General features: G+C 37.2%; 1 long non-coding RNA gene across 17 annotated transcripts in view; it reads left to right on the plus strand.

Annotated features, from left to right (window-relative positions):
• Positions 1-13,971, plus strand: part of LOC102899731 — a 230,005-nt gene that overhangs the window by 35,980 nt on the left and 180,054 nt on the right. For 2 of the 17 annotated variants that reach the window (XR_006596931.1, XR_006596935.1), the window contains one exon: positions 696-1,619. The exons of 9 other annotated variants lie outside the window; for them this stretch is intronic. This is a non-coding gene — a long non-coding RNA (uncharacterized LOC102899731). Of the gene's footprint in view, positions 1-695; positions 1,620-5,599; positions 8,341-8,724; positions 10,918-13,971 lie in introns of those variants that run through there. 6 more of the 17 variants (XR_006596944.1, XR_006596938.1, XR_006596943.1 and 3 more) reach the window with 6 other exon arrangements.

Raw genomic sequence — 13,971 nt, forward strand, 5'->3', positions numbered from 1 at the left:
GGTCTTTGAGCTCTCTTCCATACCTCTTTATAAGTTATAGACAACTGGTTGATATGCAAACTCTGTCTGTCTGGCAGGGATTTAAATGGCTCCCACCCCTGCCCTGTGGAAAAACCAGTTTTAGTACCTACCTGTAAATTGGACTGGATTCAGCTACATTGCTCAAATTGTAAATTCTTACCCAACTTAAAGCTCAAGTTTCCTGTAATATCTGGCTATAGCCATCCATACTGTTTCCAATTGTTCTTCCTTCTGCCTGACTCAGCATCATGGAGAACTAAGACCTGACTGTCCAGCTCCCCAGGACTCAAAGCTGCTTTGAAGCAGACTCATTCTGTAGGATAAAAAGAAGCTCTGCAAGCTGAAGCCCCATGGCCTGATATGAGTCTTGAATTCACTACTGCAGTAGCCCATGCACAATCCAGATTTCTCCCTGGACAAGTCATTGTCTCAACTACTAAGGAAGTCCAGAGAGATGTCTGGTTTAAGCATACTTTATATAAGATGTAACCAAGACTGTAGGCAACATCACCAAGAGCACTTAGGTCCTAGTTTGATAGCATGAAACTCAGCAAATGGTGCTGCATTACCAAAAGATTCTTGGAATCCACTAGACTGGTCATCCTCAGGCTTCAACTCCTGGTTTTTTATTTTAATACAAACTTTTATACTAATATTTCCCATTTCCTTTTAAGCATGCCCCTTTTAGGATCCTGAAGTCTTTAAAGTCTCCAAGACTCTAAAATCATTGACATTTGCCGCCACCTCTCAACAGATGTTTTTATCGAGTTTACAGGAAACAGTGCCAACAAGAATCCCTGAGAGACTACTTCTTAGTCCTTGCTTCATCCCACTCAAGAGGCTTATGATCAGCTTTACGTTGTTCAGGATGAAATATATTCATGTGTCTTGAACAATTGTCATTGTCTTGGCAGTGTTGAACTCTATTTGAGCCCTGTGTTTCTGGAAACCAGGAACAGTAAGGACCCTTCCTTTCCACTCTTTTGTGTTCTAAGAAATGGCTAACCATAAAAGACTACTCTACTGTCACATACTCATTGGTAAGACCCATCTCCATCCTTCCTCAATGGCTTTCTTGTTTATCTGCCTCTATAAAACCCCTAGTCCCATGTCCTTTTCCTTGAGATATCCTTATTAATAAATGTTCTCCCTATTACAGTAGCTTGAATAAAACCATCTCCTTAATTGTCAGATACATTTTGTCTTTCACACAGGGTTAATTGTGTGGGTTTGAGATCAAAACTGTGGTTGAGCTGAAATGCAGTTTTAAAGGGTGAGACAATTATAGCTCTACTGAACCAGAAAGGCATCCTGGTAGCTTAAACATGTTAATTCACCTTTATTCAATTTACCTTTATTAAACACTGTGCAGGTTATTGGATCTGTAGCAAACAGGAGGGGTGGCAGTAAAAATAAAATATTATTATTCATGAAATGAAGTAGACCCTGAGCATCCAAAATGCTGCATATCTGCCATAAGATTAAAAAAAAAGAAATCAAGTACAAAATTTGTTAAGGAACATAGGGGCATCTGGATGGCTCAGTCAGTTAAGCATCCAACTTTGGCTCAGGTCATGATCTCATGGTTTGTGAGTTTGAGCTCCATGTCGGGCTCTTTGCTGTCCGCGCAGAGCCAGCTTCAGATCCTCTGGTTCTCCTCTTTCTCTGCCCTTCCCTTGGTTGTGCTCACTCTCAAAAATAAATAACATTAGGGGCGCCTGGGTGGCTCAGTCGGTTAGGCGTCCGACATCGGCTCAGGTCATGATCTCACGGTTGGTGAGTTCGAGCTCCACGTCGGGCTCTGTGCTGACAGCTTGGAACCTGGATCCTGCTACGGACTCTGTGGCCCCCTCTCTCTCTGCCCTTCCCCCCCCATTCACTCTCTGTCTCTCTGTGTCTCTCAAAAATGAATAAACGTTAAAAAAATTTTTTTTTAAATAAATAACATTACAAAAGCAAAGAGAACATATATAAACTGGGTACAGTATGTCCTAACCAATTCTATACTATCTTGGTAATTGCCTATGATTAGGTATTATACTAGAGATGGCAATTAAAGCTGATTCATTGATTTTGAGACATTCAGTTAAATTCTGCTTTGAATTGGATCATATGAAGAGTCACTAATAGATGGAAAACAAGTATGGCTAGAACCTCCAGATATATATGATCACCCTGAAAGTTACCACACAGGCCTTTTTGTCTCATCATTGTTATCAATGAAGTAATTCATGCTGCTTGCTTTTATTTGGATTTCTGATCATGTGGCCGTGAATAGGAAAAAAAAAAAAAAAAAAAAAAAACCTGTATGTTTTTAAACTAGAGAGTAGCCAATAGATGGGAATCAGAGCCAGATGCAGGTGCTTTAAGTTTTTGTGGGCTGGCACTGTGTAATATCAGATTCTTGCAAGATAAATAACCCTAGCCAAGCTCTTTTAGACATCCTCCAAGGACAAAGCAAGAAATTAAAGAGTAATGATAGCTCACTAAGCAGAAGAAAACACAGAAGTAGGGTGAGCTTGATGTTACTCATGCAAGTGTCCCAGAGGTGGGACATGAAGTACTGGAATCCGGAAGGCACCCAATGTTTGGTGATAGTCACTACTGCCACTGTCTTCTCAAACAAGATTAAGGAATGATTTGGAAAGTGGGATGTAGCCTGGAGATTGTGGAACCAGTGAGACGGCTCCAGTAAGCATTTCAGCTCCACAGAAACCCAACTGGATATTTGAATTTGAATGAAAAAATAGTCTTATTTGAGAGACACCTGAAAGGTAAGCAAAAATTTTAATGTACCATTCTTGATCAAAGGCTAGGTCAGAGTTTATGGGAAAATCTTTCTATTGGTTCAACAGAGTAAAAGGAAATGTAGAGTACAACATGAGAAAAAACAAACCATGATACCAAAAGATGTAAATGAATCAATACAACTTCAGTATGCTAAGTGGTGTTTTATTTATTTATTTATTTATTTATTTATTTATTTATTTATTTATGCTAAGTGGTGTCTAAAGAATAGGAAGAGGTGCAGTATTGTTGAGGAGTTGAGGCAGAAAAAAGGAACCAGTCAGGAATCACTTCTGGATTTCCAATATTTCTGTCTATATCTGTTAAATGCGATAATCCTTGTAGAAAGCATTTTCAAAATTGCACTTAATAGGCTAAAAATAATTTCAGACTTAATTTCCATGGATTAGAAGTAAGAATTTTGTCCTTTGGATTTGTCTAAACTTACAATTCTTAAACTACAGTAGTTATGATCATTTAAAAAACCATTTCCCTAAACAGCAAAATTAGTCTGTTTTGTTATATTTGTCCCTATATTTAATAACAATAACTAGTCTGAATGAGTCTCTAGGACTGAAATATAGAAATGTTTATTTTAAACATTCAGCTATAAGGCATTTACCATAATAGAATATTATTTTTTCCATATCTACCTTTTATTTTTTATTTTTTTTTCAACGTTTATTTATTTTTGGGACAGAGAGAGACAGAGCATGAATGGGGGAGGGGCAGAGAGAGAGAGGGAGACACAGAATCGGAAACAGGCTCCAGGCTCTGAGCCATCAGCCCAGAGCCTGACGCGGGGCTCGAACTCACGGACCGCGAGATCTTGACCTGGCTGAAGTCGGACGCTTAACCGACTGCGCCACCCAGGCGCCCCCATATCTACCTTTTAAATTCAGGATATCTATTAGGATATAGTGAAGTTTGGTAAAGTGCATAATTAAAACATACTTTAGAGATCTTTTAAATTGATTAGAAAAGTTAATATCTATTTGTCTTTTGTACTTTGTTAGTCTATTCTATCATAACTTGAGTTCTATTTAAATTCAGCATTGTTATAGACTGTACTTGTACTGCTCTGGGCTATATCTTTAGCATCTAACACAGAACTTGTCACTTGAGCGCCTGAAAAATATTTGGTGAATGAATATGGCTAAAACAGGAAAGTATACAAAGGTAACACTTTGAATGCCTTTGGAACACAGAAATCTTGGTTTTTTGTCTTTTTCTTTCCTTCTTTTCTTTCCTTTTTCCTTCCTTTATTTTTTGAGAGTACATATTAGGTGATTAGGAGTACAATTAAAATAATTTTGTGATTAGAATTCCTGTTCACCTGAATATAAACTTTGACTAAATTTGTATGTTATCTAATAAAAATCAGAGAAATTTTTGGCATTCCACTCAATGTTACTAGAATCAGAAACTTTTAAGATACACTAACAATTAACCATTCCAAACAGAGCAAATTAGTAGATAAATTTCCAAAACCAATGCTCAGCCATTTTCTCTTGTCTTTTTTCTCCTTAACTCTGACATATTCCTTCCATTTGCTGGAAGATAGTCAATTGACTTTTTAATGTCTGGTGGCAGAAAACTCATACTTACTTGTACTTAAAATAAGTTGTGCATTCCAAATCTAATCACAAATTAGATTTTTTTTTTTTTAATTATCCCAAATACCTCAAACAACCCATCAAGGAGGGCTTACAAACCCAACGAATCTTTGTAAGTATTTGAATGCTATTTGCAAATGTGATAAGTTTAGGGGCACCTGGGTGGCTCAGTGGGTTAAGTGTTGGACTCTTGGTTTTGTCTTAGGTCATGATCTCACTGTTCATGAAATAGAGCCTCACATCCAGCTCTGTGCTGACTGTGCAGAGCCTGCTTGAGATTCTCCCCCTTTCTCTCTGCCCCTTCCCAGCTCACTCGCACATGCTCTGTCTCTCTCAAATTAAATAAATCAACTTTAAAAAAAGAACAAATAAATATGATAAGTTTAAATATAGGGATTTACTATTCAGTTTTCTTTTAAAATTCAAAATAATGTTTATAAACAAATTAAAGTATTTTATAATTTTCAAGTTAAAATTACAAGTCTAATAATATAAAATTCAGTTACACAGTTCAGATTGAATTAATAAATCAAACACTTAAACATTTCATATTAAATTACAAGTGTAATTTGTTAGATCATCAGAGATGCAATATTGCGTCCCACTGTTGCCCATGTGGGGAGACCACTGGTTAGAACTTGAGAATTTGACACAGTTAAAGATTTCCAGGGACCTGGATGCTACTTACAGGATAACTTCCACTAAAGCCCCGGATTAAAACTTACTTTTACTGTAATGTGATTTTCACATCTATGCCATTTGTTTGCCACCTGGTGCATTGTTTTGATAGTTTTCATAACACTTAAAATTTTTTTTTTCTTTTTATCTTAGAGAGAGAGAGAGAGAGTATGTGCATGTGCAAGTGGGAGAGAGGGGCAGAGGGAGGGAGAGACCAAGAGAGAGAAAAGAATCTTAAGCAGGCTCCATGCTTAACGCAGAGCCTGACGTGGGCACCATCCTATGACCCTGGGATCATGAGTCAAAAATCAAGAGTTGGATGCTCAACCGACTGAGCCCTCAGGCACCCCTCATCACAGTTTTTAACTGCTATGTTTATATTGTTGAGATTCTCTACTCCTATCAGAAATATAGTAAGTTTCTTTCTACTACCTGTATGCCACCAAACCTATTATTTATTTTATTTTTTTATGTGTCTCATTGACTACTTTCTATAGTTGTTTATTGACAAGAGTCACTTACCACTTCAGTAACACATCTCGACTGCCCTGCTGGGCCTTTCAGGTGTAAAGATCTGGAAGAATTTGTTCAGCGCTTTCTGGAGTTGCACAAGGTAATAAGCAGGGATTGCACAATTTGGTGTCAGATTTCTAGCAGCAACTTTTCTCAATTGTTTGGGATTCTTCCTTCTTTCAAGGTACAGGTTAGGACTCTCTTCATAAAAAATGTCCACTTTTATCTTCCCAAAGCATAGCTCTTGTAACGGAAGTGTTGGTTGCCTAACCAGCACTCTTTTTTTTTTTTTTTTATCCTCCTAATGCCAGTGGATCTGAATACCATTTAAGGAAGTTAGAGATCCAATTACCCAAAGGTGAGAGTCATCATAGACACCACGCTATTGGAAGAACACATGGATATTTTTCAGGCTAAAAATGACCTTATTTTTAAGAGGTTTCCATCTCTTTATTTAATTTCATTTGAACGAGACAGCATTTAAGTGATTACCATCTACTGAATAATTTGTGCAATAGAGATTAAATGTTAATCCTTGTATTGTTTTGAAGTGGGATAATTCTTGTGTGTGTATTTTATAAATTATAAAGTGGTATGACATTTGTAAGGTGTTGTGATGTAAAATTCTAATTATTGAGCATTCTCATAGGCTACACATTGCGCTGAGGGTTTATATAGTTTATAACATTAAACTCTGATTGCCAAATCTAGTTGTTCAATGTAGATCTCCTGGGGATCTACATACATGCAAATTCATGAGCTCCCTATTTACAGATTATGAGTCAGAAGGTGTGGCATCAGATCTAGATATTTTCATTATCCTAGTCTCTTAAGGGGATTCCAATATACCATTAGGTTTTAGAACCACTGGTTTGTCTTTAGAATAACCCTGTAAGGTAATTCCTAATTCCATTTTCTTCTTTCACCTAAGGGCCCTAAATGGGCTATAAAAAATTAAGTTTTTTCCCTCCTATGAAAATTTCTATCATTGGTGTGTCAGAATAACAAATTTTTACCAGGAAATGGATTGGAATTCTTTGTCCTCAAAGAGTTTATAGGCTGGTGAAATACCAATGTAAGGAAATAATTATATTAAAGTGTGATAAAGGCTATAAAGGGTCACGTTTCAGACCAAACAGTAGTAAAAGAAAAAAAAGAGGGGGGGGGAATCATCTGGAGAGAGTAAAGGTAAGAGAAAGATTTACAGAATGGTGAAAGAGGCCTGAGCACATACAGAGCAAGGATATCTGAACCAGCATATTAAAGGAATAGCAGTAGTTTAATTTGGCTGTGGGGTAAGGCATTTAGTGGAAAGCATGGACATTGAAATCTGACAAACACAGGTTCAGATTCTAGCTCTGCCACTTACTAAATAAGTGACATTGGATACATTTGCTTATAGTGCTGTGATCTGAATGTTTGTGTCCCCCACCCACCCCAAAATCATATGTTGAAATCCTAACCACCAAAGGTGATGGTTATTAGTAGGTGAGGTGGGGATGATTAGGTCATGAGGTGGAGTATTTATGAATGAGATTCTTTAAAAAATGATCTTGCAGTTCCCTGGCCCCTTCCACCATGCGAGGATACAATAAGAAGTCTGTTTTCTGCAAGAGAGCCCTCACCTGACCAAGTTGTCACCCTGATCTTGAATTTGCATCCTCCAGAACTATGAGAAATAAATTCCTACTGTTTATTAGCCACTCAGTATATGGTATTTTGTTATAGCAACCCAAATGACTAAGACTCTTCCTTGAACCTCTGCTTTCTCAGCTAGGATAACAGAACTTCATTACGGTTCAGAGTATCTGTCAAGGTTAATGGAACATTATAAATTAACATATTTTAACTTTAATATTCTACTGTTACTATGACTACTGCTATAAGTCCTCTTTATGGAAAGCATTTGGTCTTTATTACCATAGCTGCTCTTGGACTGCCACTAAAATAGGGAAAGGGTGGGGTGGGAACAAATTTGCCTTTTACCAAGACTGCTTTGTCAGTGGGAGCTGGATGAATATGAGGACATGGAGGCAAAGAGATTACCTCTTGGACTATTTCTCATCTAGGTGAGGCATGGTAAGGATATTAGTAATGGCAATGGGGATGGGGGGAAAAGATTCAGAGGTATTTATTTATCATTTATCATGATATTATGATATACACAGGTATGTTGAAAACAAAACCAAGCATGACATAAAATTAACAAAGGCTATTTTATTCATAACTTTGCAGCAAGGGAACCCTCTGCTACCACTTTAATTTCAGTGGGCTTTCAATGAATGGTGTCAGAAAGGCCTGAGTTTATCATGTAAAATGAGAATTCTGAGACAGCATCTGATTGGCATGGTGAGAATTTTGGAAGCTGGTGAGACTTACTAGTTGCTGTCAGGTACATTTGGCAGTTGTTGATTGTCTGTGTAAGGAAGCAAGCAGTTTGGGGTCATTTCAAGAGGAAGGATTGGCTGTTCAATAACTGTTAAGATTGGAGGGTTTCCTGTGACTGGCCATTTCCCAGAGCAAGTTGGAGTTAATGGGTTGCTTTTTTGCACTCAAACTGTCATCTCATTTTGGGCCTTATGGGGAGTGGCTGCCATGGCAGGCTGTTTCTCAGTTATTTAATATGAAGATTAGGGGTGGCTGGGTGATTCAGTCGGTTGAGTGTCTGACTTCGGTTCAGGTCATGATCTTCCGATCCGTGAGTTCGAGGCCCGCATCCGGTTCTGTGCTGTTAGCTCAGAGCCTGGAGCCTGCTTCAGATTCTGTCTCCCTCTCTCTCTGTCCCTCCCCCACTTGTGCTCTGTCTCTCTTAAAATTAAATGAACATTAAAAAAAAAACATTAAAAAATTAAAAAAGAAGAAGTTTGTTCAGGGCACCTGGCTGGCTCAGGTGTAGAGCACATGACCCTTGATCTCAGGGTCATGAATTCAAACTCCACGTTGGGCAAAGAGATTCTTTTTTAAAAAATAATAAAAGAAAAAGTTTTTTCATTCATTTTGTTGTGGGAGGGAAATCCTCAAAAATTTTGCTAGGTGAAAGAATCCAGTAAGTGTTACTGGACATTGTGGTATCACTGTATGTGCTAACTCAGGACATTTTATTTTTTAGGGAAAAATTTCAAGATAGCCACCATTTTCATCATGTGCAGATGTACATGTGACTTACATATTGCTGCAGAGTTAGTTCTCAAAATCACACGCAAGACCAATATGAATCTTAAATAATTCATTGGCTCTGTTATGGACTTTTATGTAAAGCTCCAAGGACAAAAATATTTTCAGGTTCAGGTTAGTAGCATGCATGATGCATACATAAACTTCTGGACTAATATGTTATAAAAAGGAATGGAAAAAAACTAGAGTAATTTCAAAATAAGCTTTGAAAAAAAATTTGAACCTCCTTAATCTTACATATACTTTAAATGCTTTCATGTACTTTGTCTAAGTAAAGCAAATTTTTCCATAAAAGAAATCTTGGCTAGAAAATATGCCTGGTAAATCAGTCTTCTAAAAGCTGCTGGAGATAGGGGGAAAAAATTAGTAATGTAACTGCCTATCTAATTCTGGGCACTATATTAGCTTTTTTTTTTCTTTTTTTGGCAAAAAAATTTCTGTTTTCACTAATCCTATCTCACCTCATTTCAAGAGGATTCCATTAGTTGGATAAGCAAGAAAATGTTCTTTGCCTCCTTTATGTAACTTAGTGTCTCCACGTAAATAAAATGCCTTAAGGAAGAAGAAATTGCCGAGAAGGTAGGAAGAAAGACAAGAACAGGGCTAAAAGGACTTGGTTTTAACAGGCATATACTTGAGAACCTTTAGTCTAAGAACTTCTGGAGGGTGGGGTGGGGTCATCCTGGGATTAATGATGAAGGGATCCTGTCACCTTTGAGTTTGAGTGTTTTCTTACCTGTGGTTCTGCAACAAAGAAGCTATTGTGCTTTTAAAAAGAAGCTTTAACAATGTCAGGGAAGCCAGGCAAAGGGGCCAGCAGGGTGGTTGCTTACTGAAAATTTCAGTAGCATTTTCAAGATAATTGGCTTAATTACATGCCAAACTAAATTGTAATTTTAAGGGCACTACAAATAACAAAGATTTATTCTAAAGCTCTGTAAGTAGGCTTTTGTTCTTTATTTCCTGTAAATAGATCTCTGGTGGAATAACCAGGACCTGAAATGTTTGGGTCAAGACTGTGAGACAGAGGCACTCTGCTTGGGGATAGGTAGAGCTATTTGGATCAAGGAATGTATATAGTCACTCTGAGTGTGATAGGTAGAACTAAATAAAATAAATTCTAATATTGTTAATTTGTGTTTTATATAGTGTTCCAGCTAAAGGCAGGTTAGTGAGTAGTTACAAGCAGGACTTCTCTTTGGAGCCAGACTGCTGGGATTTATTGCTTAACTTTCCACTATGTGTGTGATCAGTAGAACAAGTAAAAACTACCTATAATCCCAGGCCTGAAGAAAATACAAAATATTTACATTAAGGGATGAAAGTAAACCTGTACTCCGTTAACCATTCTACATTTGATTTGTATCCATTGTCAACTTTTTCCTAAAGTCAGACACATCAGTATATAATGAATACATGCATTATGCTGATATTACTGTTTTGCAACTTAAAAAAAAAATAGTGATCTAACATGAACCATTTTTTAGGTTAGTACATATAAGTTTACCTCATGAAAAAAGATGACTATACTATTTCTTTGTCTTAGTAACTATTGGTCCATTTAATGAGCATTTAGGTTTCCATTATTTCACTACTGTTATGGTAGTGAAGTGAAGATCCTTAGACATAACATATTAATGTTATTATTTAATTAGGCTAGATTTCAAACTGAGATGATGAATCCAAGAATATGCACACTTTTAATTTCATTTTTTATTGAGATATAATTAACATATTAGTTTCAGATGTAAAACATAATGATTCAGTATTTGTATATATTGCAAAATGATCACAGTAAGTGTAGTTAACATTCATCACCATATATAGTTACAACATTTTTTTCTTGGAGAAGTTTTAAGATTTATTCTTAGCAGCTTTCAAAAATACAATATAGTATTACTAACTATAGTTACTATGCTGTATATAACATCTCTGGGATTTATTTATAAATACGTGTCTTCCTTTTAACCAACTTCATCCATTTTAATCCCTTCCCAACCCCTGCTTCTGGCAACCACCAATCTGTTTGCATTTATCAATTTGGGTTTATTTTTTAAAAAATTTTAAAACTTTATTTATTTTGAGAGACAGAGAGAGCATGAGCAGGGGAGGGGTAAAGTGAGGGAGATACAGAATCCTAAGCAGGCTCCAGGCTGTCAGCTGTCAGCACAGAGCCTGATGAGGGGCTCAAACCCACAAACCATGAGATCATGACCCAAGCCGAAGTTGGACGCTTAACTGACTGAGCCACCCAGGCGCCCCTTTATTTTTGTTTTTAGATTCCACATATAAGTGAGATCTTATTCCTTCTCTGCCTCAATTATTTCACTTAGCGTAATGCCCTCAGGGTCCATTCATATTGTTGCAAATTGCAGGATTTGCTTTTTTATGGCTGAATAATATTCTATTGTGTATATGTATATATACATTTTTTAATCCATTCATCTGTGTATGGAAACTGACATTGCTTCCATTTCTTGAATATTTTAAATAATCCTGCAATGAATGTGGGTGCATGTATCTTTTTATTTTATTTCATTTTATTTTATTTTATTATTTATTTATTTATTTATTTTTAATTTACATCCAAATTAGTTAGCATATAGTACAACAATGATTTCAGGAGTAGATTCCTTAATGTCCCTTATCCATTTAGCCCATCCCCCCTCCCACAACCCCTCAGTAACCCTCAGTTTGTTCTCCATATTTATGAGCCTCTTCTGTTTTGTCCCCCTCCCTGTTTTTATATTATTTGTGTTTCCCTTCCCTTATGTTCATCTGTTTTGTCTCTTAAAGTCCTCCTATGAGTGAAGTCATATGATATTTGTCCCTCTCTGACTAATTATGACTTAGCATAATACCCTCCAGTTCCATCCACATAGTTGCAAATGGCAAGATTTCATTCTTTTTGATTGCTGAGTAATACTCCATTGTGTATGTATGTGTGTGTGTGTGTGTGTGTGTGTGTGTGTGTGTGTGTATACCACATCTTCTTTAACCATTCATCCATCGAGATGGACATTTGGGCTCTTTCCATACTTTGGCTATCGTTGATAGTGCTGCTATAAACATGGGGTGCATGTGTCTCTTCAAAACAGCACACCTGTATCCTTGACTAAATACCTAGTAGTGCAACTGCTGGGTCATAGGGTAGTTCTATTTTTAATATTTTGAGGAACCTCCATACTGTTTTCCAGAGTGGCTGCACCAGCTTGCATTCCCACCAGCAGTGCAAAAGAGATCCTCTTTCTCCGCATCCTCGCCAACACCTGTTGCTGCCGGAGTTGTTTATGTTAGCCATTCTGACAGGTGTAAGGTGGTATCTCATTGTGGTTTTGCATGTTATCTTTTTGAGTTAGTGTTTTCACTTCTATGGATAAATACCCAGAAGCAGAATTGCTGGGTCATCTGGTAGTTTTATTTTTGAGGAACTTTTTGAGGAACCTCCATACTGTTTTGCAAACTGGCATGCCCCACCAACAGTGCATGAGAGTTCTCACTTCTCCACATCCTTGCCAACACTTATTTCCTGTCTTTTTGATAATAGCCATTCTAATAGGTGTGAAGTGATATCCCATTGCAATTTTGATTTGGATTTCTCTGATGATTAGTGATGCTGAGTACTTTTTCCTGTATCTGTTAGCTATCTGTATGTCTTCTTTGGAAAAGTATCTATTCAGATACTCTGCCCATTTTTTAATTGGGTTGTTTGTTTGTTGCTGTTGAATTTTATGAGTTCTTTATATGTTTTGGATATTAATGTCTTATTAGTTATGTGATTTACAAATATTTTCTCCCATTTGGTATGTTGCCTTTCCATTTCGTTGATGGTTTGTTTTGCAGAAGACGTTCAATTTTAATAGATACTTCCACATTAATTTTTGAAGGGTTTTGCCAACGTTTGCTCTTATTAATAACATGTGAACGTCAGGGCATCTGGCTGGCTCACTTGGTGGAATATGCAATATTTGATCTCGAGGTTGAGAGTTCAAGCCTCACATTGGGGTGTAGAGATAACTTAAAAGACTTTTAAAAAAAGGAATTTATTTAAGAAAATAACATGTGAATGTCTACTTCCTCAATCCTTGTAAAATTTTTAAGCTTTTTACTATGAAAAATTTCAAATATAGACAAAATAGAAAATAGTGTAATGGGTGCCCATGGACCCAGTATCAGCATTTATCAACTTCATTTTTATCCCCTTCTGTTGCATTATTTTGAAGCAATTTCAATCATGACATTTCCCCATGTGAACTAGGTATTTTAAATCTTTAATTCTACTAACTGTGCTTTCTTATAACAATATATAAACATATTTGTTTTCCCTTCCATTCTCATCTCTCAAAGTGAGATAATAAAAAATAGAACTTTTAAGAGGTTGGGGTGCCTATGTAGCTCGTTAGTTAAGTGCCTGACTCTTAGTTTTGGCTCAGGTCACGATCTCACATTTTGTGGGTTCGAGCCTTGCATTTGAGCCTGCTTGGGATTCTCTATCTCCTCTCTCTCTGCCCCTCCCCAACTCCCACTTGCATGCTCTCTCTCTCTCGAAAATAAATAAACTTGAAAAACAGAATTTTTTAGAGGTTTCCTATGAGACTTCAGGGTGAAGCTGTAAGATCAAACATATTTTACCTACTTTTTTTTTTAACTCCCAGACTTACCTTTGCATTGATTAGTGTTAGGGTCAGGCGTAAGGCAGGGTAAAGATAGGAGTCAGAGGCTAAAAAATTTTAGCAGTCAAAGGCTTTATTTGGGAACTAAGGTCTCGGGCGAGGTTCCCTGACTCAGGGAGAGACAGAGAGAGAGAGACAGAGAAGTCAGGGAAGTCGCACCCAGGTGTGGTGGGGTCGGGTTTTTAAGCTGCAGCGGTTCCAGGTTTAGGTCCGGGTGGGCCTTTTTCCGCGTCAGGTCGTGCTGTCGCTCTGTGATTGGTTGACCTCCAATTCGTTCTGGCAGCTACTAGGGGCTTTTCTTGGTTTGCGCTGGCAAGATGGCCGTCCCCTCTACTGTGGTTCCAAGGACATCCTAACAATTAGCAATCATGGTCCCCATACATGCTAGCTTCTGATGTGACTCTTGAATGTTGCTATTCTTGGAAACATAGAAACACTTCTTTTTCTTTTAATATGTATGATTTTGAATGACTTATCAGCAGTAGCCATTTACCAATTTTTTTGTTTGT

This window comes from Felis catus, chromosome B1 (assembly GCF_018350175.1).
Source record: "Felis catus isolate Fca126 chromosome B1, F.catus_Fca126_mat1.0, whole genome shotgun sequence".
Lineage (NCBI taxonomy): Eukaryota > Metazoa > Chordata > Mammalia > Carnivora > Felidae > Felis > Felis catus.